Consider the following 20,413-nt stretch of genomic DNA (forward strand, 5'->3'; position numbering starts at 1 on the left):
TCTTTTTCCACAGGAAGGCCCGCCCACTGTCGTAATCACGTATATCTCTTTTAATTTTGGTAGATTTGTATTGGACCTGTTTGTTTTCATATTTATTAAGCTTTTCCTTTATATTATAGAAAATGTCACTGACTTTAGAATCACCTATCTCATGTAGCAATTTTGAATGCATATTATGTAACTGCCCCTGAAGTCTTTGCAGTAACAATTGTTCCCTTTCTATCAGTATGTTGACCCATTCCATTGCACAATTATGTGCTGTCACTAGCCAGCAATCTTTGAATGCCAGGTCAACATTGTGGGAAGAATCGAAAGGAGTCGCTGGGCTTTTAAATGCCCTTAACCCTCGTGGAGCAATATCAAGTTCAACATATCTATTAAGTCCAAGTAAATTAAAGTGACAGCGTGTTTCTCTAAAAATCAATTTTTCAAAATCATATACGCTGTCCTGAATTTCTTGAAGAAACATATCAGAGGTACGCCCACCAAGAGCTCCAAATGGGTTATGAAATTTCTGTTTCCTTTCTTGTATAAATTTAGAGATACATTCCGATGAAATAACTTCACTATTGGAAACAGCAGTGGGTAAAACTGATTTCATATTAGAAACAGCAATAGGTAAAACTGTTTTCATACCACCCAAAGTGTCCATAACTGATGAAGAAGCTTGTACAACAATTGAAGCATTAGATCCACCAGGGACATCAGGAGCAGCAGTCACAGGTAAAAAAGAGCCAGATATCAAAAAATTATCCATAGTCTTTTGTGAAGTCATACCCGATGCACCTAGGATTCCCATGCCACCAGGAACCGGAGGGGTAGCAAAACCATTCACAGAAGGAACAGAGTTTTCCCGAAAAACTCTGGGAGTATTCAAAAGAGAATTTGAATCCATGAATCCAAAAAACAACCAGCAAAAGTCCAAAAGGTAAAAAATAACAAAAAACAACACGAATTCTCCACAGAACAAATTTAATGTGGCTTAGCGCCTCGGCAACATCAGCCTTCCTAGAGCACACAAAAAGTGAGAAATACATACTCCCTTTTATACCAACCACAATTGAATAATGACAATTAATTACTCAATTAGTACATCAATTTAAAAAAGTTTTTTTGTTTAAAACAACATTACATAAAAAAGCAATAAATATATAACATGAAAAAAATATATATGTTACAACAAACATCTCCAGTTGACTTCTTTATTAAGACCACTAGGTGATAATGTATTATATTTCAATATGAAAATAGTTTCTTTAAATGATAAAATATTTTTCAACAATCTATCATCTGCTTTTCTAACAAAAACTTTTTCTAAAATAGTACACTCCAAAACGTTCACATTACTATTATGTTGTTCCATAAAATGTGAAGCTACTGGACTTTCTATTGCTCCCCTTTTGATATCACAAACATGCTCCTGCATTCTAATTTTGAATTTTCTTTTTGTTTCTCCCACATAACAAAGGTTACAGGGGCACCTAAGGCAATAAATAACTCCTGTAGTATGATATGTAAATTGATTATTTGGTATAAACCTAATTCCATTTATTTTATCAAAATATAATTTAATGTATGAACATATATTGCAGGAACCACAAGGAGTAGTTCCATAAGTACATAATGAATAGCTTAATTGATTCTTAGGATGAACATAATAAGCTTTAATTAATTTATCTCCTAAATTCTGTCCCCTTTTATATGCAACCTTTGGAACAATAGGAATAAATTTACACATAAATTCATCTTGTAACAAAAATTTCCAATAATACTTAATGTAGTCCCAAATTTTTTCACTTAATAAATTAAAAGTAGTCACAAAATAAATGTCTTGTTTTTCTTTGTTACAATTTTGTGAATATCTATTAATTCTTTTATCTGAAAATATAATCTCCTTACCAACTTTCTTAACTGTAAAAAAATTCTCAGTATTATTGGTAATAACTCTTAATAATTTATTAATAGATTATTTAATGAATTCCATACTGTAACCTCTTTGTAAAAACATCTTAATGGAATCATAAATGTTGTTTTCTAAATCTACTTTATCACTACATAGTCTAGATAGTCTAACTATCTCTCCATATGGCAGCGACCTCAAAGTATGAGGGGGATGGCAACTCGTGCCATATAAGTATTGATTACCATCCGCAAACGATATACTGTAGTAGAGATGCGGTAATTGGTAACTCCTATTAGAGAAATATCTAGATAATTGACTCTCTTACCATACTGTAAACCATCAAATTGTATATTATATTTATTGTTATTCAAATCAGAAATAAACTTGTGTATAAATTCAAAACCTTTATTACAAAGAAAAAATAAATCATCTATGTAACGAAAGTAAAACAAAACATTATGCTGAAAAAATACATTGGTATAGATGTATTCTAAGTCAAACTTAGCCATAAATAAATTGGCATACATAGGGGCAAAAGATGCCCCCATTGCTGTCCCTTTCAACTGATGATAGATAACCTCATTAAAACTAAAAAAGTTATTAGAAAGACAAAAATATGTCAAATCCATAATATAATGTGAGGTAGGATTGTCTCCCAAGAAGTAACACAATGCCTGTATACCATCTTTATGGCCAATATTGGTGTATAAACTAACAACATCAACACTAACCCAAAATATTTTTTTCTGTCCATATAACATCTGAAATTTTATCAATAAAATCAAAAGAATCTTTAACATACGAATCAAGTTTTTCTATTTCTGTCTGTTATTTTCAGTGTAAGTGCATTAATGTCAGTTTTGTTTTAATCAAAAGTCTGAACAGTGGGAGAAGGAATCCTGTTTGGAATGTTAAACAGAATTATGTATTGGACAGGACTGTCCAGGAACATAATAGACAAGTGAACTTGGGGACCATATGATGCCTAGCCATATACACTTTTAAGTCGACAAAATTAAGTTATTGCCACCATTTGCAAGAACTTAATATTTATTATTTTATTTTATTTTACAGTTGTTTACCGGGAAAGTCCGATTGGACACAGGTCCTTTTTCAGTGGAGGCCCGGGGAGAAAAGGTCCAGTTAAGCAAAATTACAAGTTTGAGTTACAGTTAATATAAGATTTGCACAAAAACATAACGTTTATATACACTGCAAAAGAAAAAGATTTGTCTGCAAGCAAGCTCAAAGTGTCAAACATAAAAGTTACAAAAAGATAAATATAAAATGTCTCAGATAAACGTGTACAATAGACATCACAGTATGAGTATGTACATATGTATAGAAGTCATTTGTCATGCTTGGGAAGAAAACAGACTCCTGAGAGAAGGAGAGGACAGATGCCTCAGTTAGATTTATTGGGAGGGCAATGAGATACAAAGTTAGTTAGAGATGTAGAGTTCAGTAGTTTAGAGGTCTATCCAGGGCAGTTATAAGAACAGAGCCAGGAGTATTTCAGGTGTAGTTTTAGGAGATCTGAAGTAATTACTTCATTTGTTCTGCAACCTGTGGGTCTCTGATCCGACCGGCAGCTTTCCAAGCTTCAAGATCCGAGCTCCTAGCTCCTCCCCTCTACCCACAATCCCCTGTCACCACCACACTACCTCAGATAGTTTTTGCCGCGGCTTGAATAACAAGCATCTTGAGAAGAGCTCCTGAGCTTAGACAGGGAAGTGAATAATTTTTTTCAAGAGATTTTTCTTAAAAGTTTAATAAGTTAAAAAGAAGAATATTTAGAGTGTTTCTCTGCCCTTTTTTGTTTTCGGGATTGCGTTTTTATTCAGTCAAACCTTCCCCTAGGTGTTTGGGCATGTGAGTGTGTGTGTTAGCAAAATGGCTGAAGGCCATAAAGCTATTTTTTTCAAAGCGCACTGGGTGTGGCCATAAGCTTTCCCCAGCTGATGGCCACACTCAGTGCGTTATATGCCTGGGGGTTGTCCATTTGTCTTCAGACTTCCAGGTTTGCGCAGCCTTCAACCCCCGGGCTGTGAGGGACAGGAGGAACAGGCTTATTCTGGCGGGATTGCTTCCCCCGGAGGAGACCTCTTCCTCCTCTCCCTCCAAGGTGCAGGCTGCCCAGGTACCTTCGGCACCCCTGATTCCCTCGACTCAGGCTGGGACTCAACCTCCCACTACTGCCTTGAGTACGAAGGAAGTTCAGTCTTCTCCTTCTAGGGAAAAGAACAGGGAGAAGCACAGACACAAGAGGCGAGCTGAGCCTCATCCCTTGGCTCCGCCTTCAAAAATTGTTAAATCGCCTCCGAAGGTGTCCGGACCTTCTCCTTCTCGGCTCCAATCTCCTTCATTCTCACCGGAGCCGGAGGAGGAGCTCCTATCACCATCGAGGCGGCCCTCCAGGCCCGCCTCTACGACCTCCTCTAGATCTACTAGGTCTCTCTGACGCCGATATGGATAGGATGATGTGTCTGTTTTTGCAGACCCAAATGCAGATGGGGGTGCTCCTGCCCCCCCCTCCACAGGGGGGAGTGCAGCTTCAATATTTGCCCCGATTTCTCCTTCTTCAACCCAGATCCGGGTTTTGGAGTCTTCTGATCCAGGCCCTTTCGGAGCCGGGGTTTTGTCGGCACCGGTGGCCCAAGCCTTCTCGACGCCGACCATACCCACGAGTATCTCAGATCCAAGCTCTCGGGGCCGTGGGCTGGGCGTCGGATCCGTGGGAGCGGGTGCATCTTCAGCGCCGCCTATGTCGGAGAGCACCTCCCTTTCGGATCCGATGGCTTTGGCTCCAACCCCGATCCCGATCCCTATCTCGGAGCCAAGGAGACTGCTCTCGGGGCCGGAAGAGAGTAGTTCTCCCTCGGCATTCAAGGTAGTCGAGAGGGTACTGTCGAGGTCTTCCAGGTCCCCGACTCGGGCTTTGGATCCCTCTGCCCCCCCATTGCATACGGGTCTAACTTCCATCATCCTTCCATCGGGACAGCCTGCTCAGACCCTCCAGTTGGTTCCCTCGGAGGAACAAGAGGCCGTTGATGAGCCCTCTTCTGACAGTCCCACAGAGGAGGTACCTCATAAGCGGACGTGTAAAAGGAGGCACATAGACTCCCCCGAGTCTGTCACCACAGATACGGACTTAGAGGAAAGGGAAGGTTCCCCAAGGTCACCCCCCGAGTATGTCTCCTTTGGAGACATCATGGAAATGTTGCGTATTGGGGGGGTGGTCTGCCCAAAAACCTTCCTCGGATGAGTCCGTATTTCTGGAGGCATTTGAAGCGGGCCCATCTACCTCCTGGGTGTCCCCACCCGCAGATCCCCTGGTAGATCTCCTGACTACCAGGGCTTGGCAGGATCCCGACACCGTGGAGCCTATCCCACACCGACCGGATAAAATCCTTAGCCCCCCTTCAGACAGGCAGGCTTGGGCCAAAGGGTCTCCAGTTGATGCCATGTTGGTGGCTGCTGCCACTAAGAGAGAACTCTCCCAGGAGAGCTCCACAGTCCACCTGCCGGACAAGGAGTCCCGGGCGCTAGACCGTATAGGGAAGCGGACCTTTGCTTCAGCAACCTTCTCCGTGAGGGCGCTGAATTATATGGTGCATGCCATCAGGCTGCAACAGGATTTGATCAAGGAAAACACTGCAGCTCCACCTGAGTCCATGTCGGTCGAGGACAAAACTGTGTTCTCGACACGTACGGCCACTCTCAAGTCCATTTCAAATATGTCCATGCGGCTACTGTCTTATGCTACGGAGGGAGCCGCAAGGGCCAGCGGGGCAGGTGTTGTCTTGAGACGTCATGCCTGGCTCCGTCTTTGTAATTTCGCAGAACCTTTCAATGCGTCCTTAGCGAATACACCCTTTGACGGCTCTTCACTTTTTGGCAAGACCGTACGCGATACACTAGTCCAAAGCGAGAAGGACGAGAAGACGCTGTCTGCCATCGGAGTCCGCTTCTCGAGCCCCCAACGTTCCTTCTCAAGGAATCAGAGGGGGCAAAAGAAGCTGTGGTTCCGCAAGTCTCAGCAATCCTATCCAGCTTTGGACTCCGCGCCCTCCAGAGGCAGAGGAGGGCAGGGAAGAAGCCGGCCCAGAGGCAGAGGGGGACCGTGTAACTTCGGGTCTAGGGAGCCTTTCTCCGAGAGACCCGCGCAGCAGCCCTGAGGGCTTATCCGACTGTCCAGCTCTGGAGGCAGTCGGGGGGCGTTTAACGAAGCACCTGTCAATGTGGGAGTCCATCACGAACGATCGATGGGTGCTTTGAATTATATCCAGAGGCTACAAAATTCCCTTCCTATTTCATCCTCCCTCAGGTGGTTGCCTCCCCGATGTCCCACCCAATCAAAGAGAGGCGGCGACCATAGAGATTTCAAATTTGTTAGAAAAAAGAGCCATCCAGTGGGTCCCCCCAGACCAATCCGGATTGGGCTACTACTAGAGGTTCTTTTTAGTGCCAGAAAAGATGGGGGACCTCAGGCCCATTCTAGACTTGTCCGCCCTGAACATGTTTGTCCCCAAAGAAAAATTCTGGATGGTCACTCTACAATCTATTCTCCCCTTAATGCAGGAGAATGACTGGATTTGCTCTATAGACCTCAAGGACATGTACTACCACATCCTAATGGACAGACGGTCCAGGAGGTTCCTCCGCTTCCGGCTAGGGGGCAGTCATTACCAGTTCAGGGTCCTTCCATTCGGACTCACCTCAGCCCCCAGGGTGTTCACCGAAGTCATGGCAGTGGTTGCGGCCCACCTGAGGCTTCAGGGCATAAGGGTCTTTCCGTACCTAGACGATTGGCTCCTCACAGTAACCAACAGGCATCAACTTTGTACCGCGAGAGACTATGTGCTGTCTCTTGCCGACAGCTTGGGCATCTCAGTCAACATACCGAAATCCTTTCTTCATCCTGTGCAAGCATTAGATTTCATAGGAGCCAGGCTAGATTCTCGATCTTCTCGGGCCTTCTTGACCTCGGACAGGCTGTCCAGCCTCTCACTCCAGGTTTTGGCTCTTCTTTGCACCAAAGCTCCACCGGTGGAGTTAGTCCTGAGAGCACTAGGCTCGTTGGCAGCGGCTATCAGCCTCTCTCTGCATGCTCACCTAAGGATGCATATATTACAGTGGACACTCCAAGTTCAATGGTCACTGTTACTCCACCCATTGAACACTCCTATCCCCCTGAGCAGAGTTTGCAGGGAATCCCTCCTTTGGTGGCTTCACTTCCCAGAACTCAGGCAAGGGAGACCCTTTGTGATTCCCCTCCCCCAGGTCACGTTAACCACGGATGCTTCTCGCCTAAGGTGGGGGGGCATTGTTTGGGAAGAAACGTCCAAGGTACGTGGACCTTGTCGGAGACCGCCTTGCACATAAATGTTCTGGAGATGAGGGCGGTGCTCCTAGTGTTGCAGGCTCTCCAAGACCTTCTACCTCTAGGAACGATTGCAATACAGACGGACAATATGTCAGTGGTCTGGTATATAAACAAACAAGGGGGAACCAGATCCTACCCTCTTTGTCGAGAAGCCATGAGAGTTTGGGAATAGGTGATATCCACCAACCACTTTCTGATAGCAACGCACATTCCGGGATGATCCAACATTCTGGTGGACAAATTGAGTCGAGTAATTCTCAGTCCTTATGAGTGGTCTCTCAATCCGAAAGTTGCAAAGGAAATTTTCCACAAGTGGGGTTGGCCTCGCTGCGATCTTTTTGCTACCCCCTAAAACACAAAATGCAGCGAGTTCTTCGCAATTCTTCCCCCAGAAGGGGAGAGCCCCAGAGACGCTCTGATTCATGCTTGGCCTCCCGGTCTACTCTATGCTTACCCCCCGCTTCCACTCATGGCGAAGTTCATTCAGAAAGCCACACGGTTGGGGAGCAAAATTATCCTCATAGTCCCATTCTGGCCTCGTCAAATCTGGTTTCCATACCTGCAGTCTCACAGTCTCTCCTCCCCTTTAATCTTAGATCCCATTCCAGATCTGATATCACACCCAATGGGGTGCCCAACACCGAACCTGGTAAACCTCAAGCTCGCAGCTTGGTTGATCCAGTTCCACTAATGGCAAGGACTCCCGGTATCTCGTCACCAGTGAAAACTATTCTGGTAGCGGCTCATAAACCGTCCACCAGGAAAATCTGTAATAGCAAGTGGAAACGATTTTCTATCTGGGCTAACAGCCAAGGTCTCAACCCCTTTACTGTTCCGATTCCTACAGTCTTGGATTTTTTGTCCATGATTTTTGAATAAGGGGCCAGTGCATCAACGATAAAAGTACAGTTGGTAGCAATATCCCATTTTCATGTGGGAGACTGATTAGGATCTCTAGCATCTACAAAATTGTGTAAGACATTCTTGCGTGGCGTTTTCCTTCTCAAGCCACCAGTGAAATCCGTGACTCCCCCTTGGGACTTAACCTTTGTTCTGCAAGCCTTAATGAAACCTCCTTTTGAACCTGCAGCTTCTGTACCTCTTAATTTTCTGTCCTGGAAAACAGCATTCTTGGTGGACATAACTTCTGCTAAAAGGGTTTCAGAGCTCCAAGCATTGTGCATGAAACCTCCCTATCTTATTTTCCACAATGACAGAGTGTCTCTCAGGACTAACCCGTCTTTCTTACCAAATGTGGCATCTGTGGCAAATATCAATCAGACTATCATCTGCCAGTGTTTTTCAAAAATTTTCAAAATAAGGGAGAATACATGTTGCTTACACTACACGTACATAGACAGTTGCGTTTTTACCTGCACAGGACCAAAGATGTTCGTAAGGCTGATCAACTCTTTGTGTAATTTGCTCCTTCATACATGGGAAAACCTATATCCAAAGTGACACTGGCTAATTGGATTTGTCAATGTATTTCTCGGGCTTATAAGGCATCAGGCAAAACAACTCCATTCAAAATCGGTGCACATTCCACAAGGTCCATCGCAACTTCTGCAGCCTTCTGGTCCAGGATGCCATATGTTCAGCAGCCACTTGGTCTTCTGCTCATACGTTTATTTCTCATTATAAGCTGGACATGATATCTAGAAGCAGGGCGTCCTTTGGCTCCACGGTGCTTCGGAATATCTTCCCATAGACCACCCAGGTTTCTTTGTTTGGGTAGTTGGGGACTCTGTCCCACAGGTTGCAGAACAAATGAAATAACTACTTCAGATTTAGAAGTTATGTACTCACCATAACGTTCCATCTGAGTAGGTACTTCATTTGTCTGCAACCATCCCCCCCCTGCCATCCCCCTAACCTGTATCGGGTTTCCAGGATCTTTATGATTCTTGAGAATATCTGAACCTGTTTATTACAGGTTTTTTCAGGTAATACAGCAAAACCGATCTGAGGTAGTGTGGTGGTGACAGGGGATTGTGGGTAGAGGGGAGGAGCTAGGAGCTCGGATCTTGAAGCTTGGAAAGCTGCCGGTCGGATCCGAGACCCACAGGTTGCAGACAAATGAAGTACCTACTCAGATGGAACGTTATGGTGAGTACATAACTTCTAATTTTTTAAACTGTGTTAAAGAGTAGCAGGTAGTAATTTGGGTGGGCAGTTTGTTCCATATGTTAGTGATGTAGTTTGAGATGAGTGATTCTTCAGCTGTGTTATTTGCTTTGGTGGTGTCTAGTAGGAATTTATTATTAGAGTGGAGGGGTCTGGAAGTGATGTATGGCTGTAATAGTTTTTGGAGGGCAGGGCTTTTGTCTGGTTGATGCAATATTTTGTGGGCAAAGGTTAACTGATTAAAGTGTAGTAGCTGAGGAAGTTCTAGCCATTCTAGTTGTTTAAAAGCTGTACAGTGATGTGTTCTGTATGGGGCATCAGTGGCAAACGTTTTATTGTAACAAGCTTCGAGTTTGGTAAGTTCAGATTTGCGGAGGTTGGTTAGGATTGGGGAGGCATATAGGAGGGAAGATTGGAGATGCGCACTAGCAATAGTAGCTTTTGAGTGTCTAGTTAGAAATTCTTTGTTTCTGTAAAGTAAAACCTAGTTTCTTGTGGACCTTCTTAATGGTTTGTGCTATGTGCATATCAAACTTCAAGTTGTTGATTTCTACACCTAGCAGTTTGGTATGAGTTGTAGGGGTGATGATGGTTTTATTTTTGGATAGGATGGTGAAAGTTTGGGAGGAAAGGGTCAGTTTTGTTGGGAAGAAGAGAAGGAGCTTTGTTTTGTTGGGGTTTAGTATGAGTTGGGAGTTGCTGAGCCATGTTTCTATGGACAGGAAGGAGTCTTAGGTTGTGGTGTGGAGGTCATGAAGGGAGGAAGCTGTGCAGATTGGCGTAGAGTCATCAGCATATTGTATGACAGTGGCATGTAGTGTGGCAGTGTGGAGCTGGTTGGTGAAGAAGTAGAGGTCCAAGAATGGAGCCTTGTGGAACCCCTAAGGTAACAGGGAGAAGAGGGGAAAGTTGTTGCCATTGGATGGCCTGCTGCCATCCTGATAGGTAACTTCTGAACCATATTATAGTGGAGTTACTGAGATTTAGGGTGGAGAGGATTCTGATGAGTTTGTCCTGATTGACCATATCAAAGGCCTTTACAAGTCTAAAAATGTAGCAGATACAAACAGTCCTCTGTTTTTATAGTGGTTCACTGCATTTGTGAAGGACATGAGAGCTGTGGTAGTGCTGTGAGAGGGGTAGAAGCCGTGTTGAGTGTTTGACAATAGTTTGTGTGTTAAGGTAAGTCATGTTAAGGTAAGTCATTAATTGAGTGGGAATAGTCCTCTCAAGGATTTTAGATAAGGGGGACAGAATGGCAACTGGCCTATAATTAGTAAGTTCAGTTGAATTACCTCCTTTATGTAAGGGTATTATGCATGAGATTTTCCAGATAGCTGGGACCATGTTTTCTGATAGGTTCATAGGTGTGTACCAGGCTAAAAGCCCTAGAGCCTATATAAGCCTAGCCCAAGAAGATTCCCTGGCATCATGCCATCCAAAGTTAGTTCCCAGTGCCCCTGTCAAGCAAGGCCACTAAAGTAATCCCCGAGATTAGCTTTCTATTGCCCATCCACTCATTGAGATTTCTCTTAAAGAGGGCCAGTGAAGTGTTCTGCGTGACGTGAATGGGAAGTCTGTTCCAGAGTATGGGACGTCTCTGGGTTAGGAACCTGTCCCTCCAGCATGTTCTGTTTATTGTGGTAATGAGGTTTATGTCCCTGGAGCATGTGGCATGGAGGGATTGGGATTTCTTTAGGTGTAGCATATCTAGCAGCTCTGGTCAGACATGGCTTTGTAGGTCAAGCAGAGATTGCCTCTAAGTAGGCGTTAAGAGACAGAGTATAGCTGGAGTTTTTTGAGTCTGTCCATGTAGGTCATGTGTCTAAGGCCAAAGATCCTCTTAATGAGGTATTTTTGTGGCCTTTACAGTTGTTCTAGGTGTTCTAGTGAGGTACATACTAAATGAGGCATTGTATTCTATAATAGGTCTAATGGGGGATGAGTAGAGAGGGATTATGACCTCTTTCTTCCTGGATGAGAAACATTTTGTAATGAGATGTTACAGTGCATTGGTGTATGATTCAGTCATGCACCTATTTCCCATTTGCATGGCTGTCATGAAGTTAGCCACCTCTGTTTTTACAAGTCCAAAATTGGCTTTGGAGAAGTTTTTTTTACAGTGGTTTCCTTTGAGGGGGGGTGAGAGTTGGATGTGGATATCCATGGTGATTAGATTGTGGTCAGATCTGACCAGTGAGGAATTGATTACTGGTGTAGAGCAATGGTCACCCATGTTAGTAATGACCAGGTCAAGGATGTTTCTACCCCTGGTGGGGGTAAGAATGAGTTGGTCCAGGGCGTTGGAATTAATGAATTCCAGAAAACATTGACCAAGTGTGGGTGCATGAGTAATTTTCCCAGTTAATGGAGGGGTAGTTAAAGTCTCCCAGTATAAGGGTATTGGGTTGTACCCTAGTATTTTCCAGTGTGTTTAGGAATGTGCAGTGGGAGTCTTGGGACATGGTGGGGGATCCGTAGCAGGATAAACCCGGATTGCAGTTTTATGCAGTGTTAGTTTTACCTGAAGTATCTCTGATATGTTAATGTTGGGCTACTAGTCTGGAGGTGTGCATATCCCTTATAAATATGGATACACCACTGCCGTTAGTGCTTCGGTCCAGGTTTAGGGGCTGAAAGGTGTGGTATGAATTATAGCCTGGTAGTGCTGGGGTGCTCTCCAGAGCCTTGAACCAGGTCTCAGTCACTGCACAGATTTCAGTGTTCTCCATTTTAAGGAGTGCTTCAAGCGAGAGCATTTTGAGATTTAGACTTCTAGAGTTGAGTAGCATTACCCTCAAATTTTTTTTGCTTGTAGCTGTTATGGTGGTAATTTTATCTTCAGGACATTGCCTAAAAAAGGCACTATAGGGGTGGCAAGAGCTTTGGCCAGTATCCGTAATCCCTGGGGTGACAGGTGCAGGCCATCTCTAGCAAAGCATCGAGGTCTGTCGATCATGTCATCCCAGGTAGACAGATACTGGATCCCCTTAGAATGACACCAGAAACTTAGTCAATTGTTAGTCAATCATTTTCTGCTTGTACTGTGGTATCATTCTGGGTGATGGTAGGATGCTACTCAGAGCTAGGGTCATACCTGCCTGGGCTGCAAGATCCAAGAGCTCCTCTATGTCTCTTCATGTAGTCCAGGGAAGTACATCTCAGGTCATTCACACCAACATGGATAATGACAGAGTCATAATTTTGTACCTGTTGTGGAGTAACCTAAGTGCGTGCGTTATGTGGCGGAGCCTGGCACCCGACAGGCAGCTGTCCATAGCTTTCTCCTTATTCAACCTAGTGAGTGGGACATCAGCGTGCCTTACTATTGAGTCACCTATGACTAGTGTCTTGGGTAAGTTGTTTTGCCTTATGGGCTTTGGTTAAGTGGCACACTGTTTGTGAGCTATGCATCTCATGGTTTGTGCTGGGATGTGTTGGTTGTTTCCGTTTCTGCCTCAGAGGTCTCTATTGTTTGGGCAGGTTTTTATTGAGAGCCTCCACAAAAGTAGGTGTGTGTTTTGGGTTACTATGTGAGGGTTGTGGTAGTGTATGGGTAGTGTATGTTCTGGAGGGCTATGTGTTGAATGTGGTTTGGTGCAGGTGTTAACCTTCTCCTCTTGACTGCCTAATCCAGTCTTGGCTGGAGAGTGCTTGGCTTCCATTTTGGCTATATATGTGCATCTCTCACAAGTCATAGTGTTGGAAGGTAAGAGGAGAGGGTTGTCTGTGTACATGAAGCAGTTGCTACATTGCCTCAGGATGCCCAAGTTCAACAGGTTGACAGGAGAAAGCACAGGGAACTGACCTTTAGACATGTGGATATGAGATCATTATATTAAGTAGTGATGCCTTTTACAGGAGAAATGTCACTCAAAGTGTCTGAGTCTGTACAGAACACTGCCAAACACTTGAAGGGAAAATAATACGTAGATCCTGAAAATTTAAAGATGAAGTATTTAGGCAGATGTTCTAAAGTAAGGAAGAAATCAAGCAGTACTTAATGAAAATGAATAATTAGCTTGTCAAGAAAGGTAAGAAGAGGGGGAGTTGCATGAATGGCTACTGTCTGCCTACTACTAATGCTGGTCTCAGCACAGCTTCGCTATGTTGGGATATGATACTCCATCTACCAGAAAAAGGCTACAAGCCTGCAGACCCGTGTATCATCTGGGACAAGACTGTGGATCACCAAACAGGCCATGGCCTGCTTCTCTTCTTGGGATTGGTGCTAACATGTCATTTCTGGTGAGAGAAGAATCCAAAGTTTGAGCCGAGTCTGAATCAGTCATAGGTAAGTACTAAACTAGCTGCACTTGTGGACTAGTTTAAGCCTAGCCAGTATCCCTTTTTGTACACAAAATAACCTATCCCAGTTGTTTATAGATTGACATTACTCATCCCATGGTTGATCATTTTATATTACCCCTAATAAGAATAAATTGGATCATACCATAGATAATTTGAGAAGATTCATGCATGGGATAAAGCATTTAGGAGCTACATCTCTCCATTAGTAGTGCAATAAATTTTCGATTTCCTATCCATAGATCTAAGTGTTGCTTGGAAATGGACAGGAATGGACTTTGTTGTATGTGGATTGGGATTGTGTCCTACAGCAGGGGTATCCTCTGCAAAATATACCTGTCTCTCCAAACCATTCTGATGATGATGCAGAATAAAAAGTTTAGATTCCTAGACCAAGTATTTCCAATGCCATTTGACTTGCTGATGTCCAGTAAATCCATCAGTAGTGGGTCAGAGGATGCCCAGTATACTAGATACAGGTCACCTCTTAGCAGTCTATAGGATACTGAGTGCAGTGACAGGGCTTAGTCAGTCCACATAGGACATGTTTAGGCTTTGTATCCTTTTAGTAAGGTATCTATGTGGATGTTCTAGTTGTTGCATGTGTCTGGATGGATACATACCAAAATGATTATTATATTCAGTGACTGGCCTAATGAAGGCTGAATAAAGGAGGACAGTGACATCCCCTAGATCTCGACACAATCTCTGTTTATAAGCTGTTAAATATAGGACTTTCTTACAATAGATACATGGTCACAGTTTAGGTGACTGTCCACACAAGTTCCCATATCTCATGCAACTGGGTCATCTCTAAGGGGCATATTGTCAGTGTGGTAGTTCCCTGGGGTAGATGACTTCCCAAAGGATAAAGTAACCCTTTTTTTGGCATTTAGTTACAGACAATGATTTTGACATCAGTTATTTGAGACAAACCTTCTTGCAGGATGGCTAAGTCATTTGGGGATTTAGTGACTGCTCCTAGCTTACAGTCATCTGCAAACTTAGTCAGCCACAGCCCTTTGGTTATTGGCTTTTACTTTAGGAAGAAAAATGTCCATTAGTTTCCCTTGCTTTCTTTTTGTAGGATGAAACCAGGGTGCCCTCAAACTCTGGATGATGTTCTGACTGAAATAACTGTTGCAGTATTCCTGGCATATGGTTGTCATTGCTAACATTTGGCCAGGGTACCAAAGCTTTGCCTTCCTGACTGGAGTATAAAGACTCAGATAAGCACAGATCCTCAGATTGTCTATCACCAACAGACACAGGTTGTGCATTATTCAGGCTGATCACTGTGTGGTTGTTGGTTCCTTTGCTTTGATCATCTATCCAGATACGTACCCCATTGGGGAACCTTTCTGTTAATGTTGTTGAAAGTTGTTAGACGTCATCTAGGACAGTTAAGGGCTAGTGCAATAGGCAGATTCCATACAAGGACTTGCATACCAGGTGTCTTTTTGCCTAGACCTGGAACACTGTCACAGATCTTGCCAAATCTGTCAATTTTCATTCCCAAAAACCTTTGTTCCATTCTCAACACCTTTCTAGAGACTCAGCATCTTAAACGCTTAGCCCAGTCTAAGATGGCTGACTCTGCATCCTTGGACATCCTCTGCCACAGAAGAAAAAAGTGAAAAGACCGTGAATGAATCTGCAGTCTAACTGACCCTGTCAGAGGCTGGTATGGCTTCTGAGGTTTTGTAGACTGATGATACATCTGAAGAACCACATCTCATTATTTCCAAGGCACCATATGGCATCCCTCAAATTTCATTTATAGAAGAGAGCCCAGGGTCTCAATAGAAGTCAGCATTGTGCCTAAAAAGAAAAAGCAGAAGACTTGTCATGTGGCCTCGCCCTCAACAATTAGGGAAAAGGAGTGGATGGACGTCTTACAGGGGTTGTTCAAGGTTGATATGTCTTTGAAACTTCTCTCCTTTAGGTCTCCACAAACACAGGCTACTTCTCAAAAACCTACCCTGATTTCCTCCTCTTGTGAAGAGCAAGACTATGATTCTGACCATTCTCTGGACTATTCCTCTCATCTATATTCTTCAGGATAAATCTGTTCTGAAGAAGAGGACTCCTTTTCACCGGATTCCCCTATTGAGAAAGTTTTCTTTAGGGAAACTATACAGAACATGATTAAACAATCTGAATGGTAATCCATGTAGATTTTTGATATTCAGAAGAGGTATTACAGCCTCTTAGTGATGAGTATCCATGCTCCTTCTCCAGTCCCTGATGCATTCCAGGATGCCTTTCAGTCCATGTCATCTGCACTTGATTCTCAATCACTAGCTTCTGAAAGATCAGACAGATTTTACAAGGTGCCTGATGACCTAAAATATTTATACAAAAATCCAGTGGCAGACTCCTCTGTCTGTCATGAGAGAAGCCTCTAAACTTCTGCCTAGTGCAAATGCCCTATATATGGGCAAAGATGGCAGGGCTATGGATAGATGGGGAAGAAGGTTTATACCTCTGCTACTGTTTTTAGGGCATTTAACTACCAGACTCAAATGACAAAGTACTTGATCTCTACATTCCTTAAGCAGAATTATACTGGTCCCCCCTACAGCTTCAAACAGACCTCTTTGTGGCAGCAACCAATCATAAGCTCCCTCAGTTCTTCACCAGGAACCCTTGTCCAACAGCCTAGAGGACAGTTGCCTTTTTCTCACAGTGGACAAGGAAGTTCCTCTATGCTTCTTTCCCCAGCCTCTTCTTCCAAAAATTCTTTTCAAGGCACAAAAGGAAGCACCCAAACCAATCTCCTTTTACTGGCCCTGTTTTGGCCAAGGCAGCATTGGTTTCCCTATTTCACCTGCAAAGGGAAAGTACAGGAAAATACCTCTTCAACCCGACCTGATGATTCAGCAAAAAGGATTGTTTCTCCACCCAAATCTTCCATCTCTCAACTTGACCCTCTGGATGATAGGATTTTAATTCCACAAACACCTGTTCTCTGAATAAGCCATTCAAGAAGCCACTACTAGAAAAATCTTAGACAGCTAAATCGAAAAGGTTTTCCCATTGGTGCCTCAAAGAGACAAGAGGCTCTCTCATCACAAGTTCCTGCTGTACTTCAACATCTTTATGAGCTACTTCACTCAGGTTTGGTCTACTCCTCTGTAAAAGTTCATATGTCAGCTATCAGGGCCTACCTCTCTCTTAGCCCCCCCCCCCCCATTTATGATTAGGGCAGAGGTCAAGCTTTTTCTTAGGGAGGTCCTGCACCTTTATCCACCAAGGAAACCCATTGTTTCCCCTTGGGATCTTAATTTTGTGCTAGAAAAACATACACTGCCTCCTTTTGGATCAGCACTGTCCACTTCTCTAAGATTCTGTACTTAGAAAACTATCATTCTCTTGGCTCTCTCCTCAGCCAGGACAGTTTAAGTTACAAGCTGACATGGCTATTCCCCCTTTTCTTATTTTTCTCAAGGACAGGGTGACTCAGAGGACTACTCCAGCCTTCATGTCTAAGGTAGTGAATGAGCTGTCCCTCAATCAAGGCTATTCACGTACTCACTTTCATTACCAATCCACAAAATGGGGGGAAGAAATCTTACATTCTCTGAACATTCACAGGCTCTGGACAAACTAAGTCCTTCAGAAAGACTGACCAACTGTTTGTATCATTTATGAACCCTAAGCTAGGCCAGCTGGTGTCCAAACTATTGCAGCTTGGATTTCTAGAGCTATGTCTTTCTGCTTATCACACTACAGTAAGACCTTGCCTCCCTGCTGTAAAGCACATTCCACTAGGACAGTAACTTCCTCAGGTGTATTTTGGAGACTGCCACTTGAATGTCCTTCTTTATCACTGTTACAGTATTCCTCACAGTAGGGATCTCCTGCCAAGGATAGCCCAGTGTCCAGCCAATATACCAAAGCTTTCAGATCTTGCATGCACCGTACATCATGTGTGCCCCCTGTACATGACATACGGCGTAACGATGATGTATGGACACAGTTATCTAGAACTTCTTTGCTGCCAGTCCAAACACCATCATCACTTCTGTCTGAAAGCCCTTTTGCTGTGCTGAATAACTGACCATCAGATAAATACTCCCTTGGGGATCATATTTTTACTTTTTATCTTGTTCTTTTTTGGTTACCTAGAGCTCATGGTATCCAGGAAGGGAAAATGTCAGTGTGGGAGGCAGATTCCCCATGACCAGACATCCTGTAGCATTTGCAAAGTGTTTGTGCCTAGGACTGTTAGAAGTTTGTTGTCTTCCCTGGACATCTTTCTTGAGAACCAGAGGTTTAAACTATTAGCCCAAGGTAACATGGTGGAATCTTGTAACCCCAAGGTCCCATTAAGCAAGAAGATGACCAAGAAATCTTGTCCAGATTCTTTGGCTGTCCAGCCTCTACCTGATGTCTCTAGAAGTGGGTGAAAGCTCTGTAGGCTGTCCAGTGTCTGTTGGATTCCTCTGCTGTGACCCCATTGGAGGCTAGCATGGATACTTCTTTTCACATGTCCTCTGAGGCTTTGCAGGTGTCTACTGCAGATATTGAGAGGGAACCATGGTTGATCATTCTGCAGATTCTGGTCAGGCAAGAGGTTCCAGGTACTCTTATTGAATCAGAACCTCCAGTGTTTGTTAGGGCTGATGTCCCTACTAAGAAAAAAAACAGAAGACTAAGCATACTTTTGTATGTCCTAAAGATCCTCAAAGGGAATAACAGGAGTTGACTCAATGCTTGTTTAATGCTTTAATGGCCCTGAAGCCTCCCCAAGGGGTTTCTCTGCCTACTGCCCCTTGGACTTCTACTCCTTCCAAATCAGCTTGAGAACCCTATTCCTCAGATGGGGAGTCAGAGTCTGATGATGAGTCCCTGTCCTACTGTTCCAAGATGCCTTCCCTTTTGGCTTATGGTTCTGATGAATAAGAGTCTGTGAGTCCTAAGGCTCATTTTGAGAAATCATTTTTTGGAGACACTATAGCTGGAATGATGGAAATAAGTGGGATTCTTCAAGTGTCTGATATCCAGAAAAGGTATTATGAGCTGCTCCAGGTAGACACTCCTAAACCTTCTGCAGTGCATCCTGTGTTGGCTGCCTTGTTAGACATCTTTACAGCTGCTTCTAAGTCTCCTGATTCTCAGCTTCCTGCTGCAAAGAAACCTGACAGGTTCTATGAGGTTCCTGAGGATTGTCAACTCTTAAATGTTCTGATGACCCTGCTGTGGTGTCCATCTCTTCTGACAGGCCTTCTAACTTTTGCCCTCTTTCAAGCTTCTGGCTTCAAATAAGAATAGTATAGAACTGGGAAGAAATTTTATACTGCTTCTACTTTGGCTTTTCAGGTCATCAGTTATCAGGCCCACATGACCAGATATGTTCTGGCCTTGATTGCCCAGGTTTGTCAGGTTATTTCCAATCTCCCTGATTCTGAAGAAAATCTTCTGCTCTATATATTTTAGGTTCTGCCTTTCAGGTGGCTTATCACTCTGTCAGGTGTAGCTGTGATGCCGCTGTTGCATCTTCCAGAGCTGCTGCCTTTGGAACTGTTTTGAGGCATTATTCTTGGCTTCACCTGCAGTCTTTACCTGAAAATAAGACCAAGCTGCTGGTTGCTCCATTAGGTAAAAATCTCTTTTGGGATGCTGCCACTGATATGTTTAAAGTCTCTTCAGGAAAAAGGTAAAGTTTTGCAGGATCTTCAACATAATTTTATATCCCCTATCCCTACATGCCAGGGGAACTATGCATCTAAGGCTGTTTTTTTTTCTGCAGCCAGCCTCATCGGGCTACTAAAGGCAGTAAGGGTGGTAGACTAGCTCCTCCAAAGTCTTATCACGCTACTGTGGTTCAGAAGCCTCTTTTATCCTACAAGCCTGCTTCTATTTGACTTCTTGTCCACTTACCCTTCGGTCAGGTTTCCTTGTCCCTTCGTCTATCTCTATGTTTTCCAAACTGGCATATCATCACCTCAGATTCTTAGGTTCCGTCTTTCACCAGGGTTACTTCATGGTGTGGAAGTCTCTCCCTCCTTTTTCAGGGATTCCCCAACCTCCTCTGGAACAACTGCATTTCTCTGAGGTCCTTGCATCCCTGTTGGACCCGGAAACTATTCAACCTGTCCCTTCACAAATAGGAAAATGATTTTACACCAGGATGTTCCTGGTCCCCGACAGGAGGGCGCTGGGAGACCTATTTTGGATCTCTATACATCTTATCAAGGTTCCTTCTTTTTGGATGCTTACTCTTCAAGTCCTGGTGTCCTCTGATCTGAAGGATGCTTACCTTCATATTCCTATTCACCCTGTTTTCAGGAAGTTTTTACGTTTCTGTTTCTTCCTCTCATTTTCAGTACTCTGCTTTGCCCTTTGGCCTCTACTGTCCCAAGGGTATTTACAAAATGTCTGTCCTCCCTGATTGCTTTTTTCAGGCTCCAATGCATTTAGATTGTACCTTATTTATATGACCTGCTGCTTCAGGTACTTACTCACAGTCACCTGTTACAGGATCTAGAGTTCACCAAATCTCTCCTCCAAAGTCTGGAGTTCACTATCAACATTCAAAAGGCTGTCCTGACTACTTCTCAGGACCATGTGTATCTGGGTTTCAGGATTCAGACAGTGCCAACGTTTACTTCTCTTCAACCTCCAAAAGTTCTGTCCTTGACAGCTTTCATTCTGTTCTCCTCTGCCTACTATTCCAGTCAGAG

The sequence above is a fragment of the Protopterus annectens genome, chromosome 17.part0 (genome assembly GCF_019279795.1).
Source record: "Protopterus annectens isolate FY-2018-M chromosome 17.part0, PAN1.0, whole genome shotgun sequence".
Classification (NCBI taxonomy): domain Eukaryota; kingdom Metazoa; phylum Chordata; order Ceratodontiformes; family Protopteridae; genus Protopterus; species Protopterus annectens.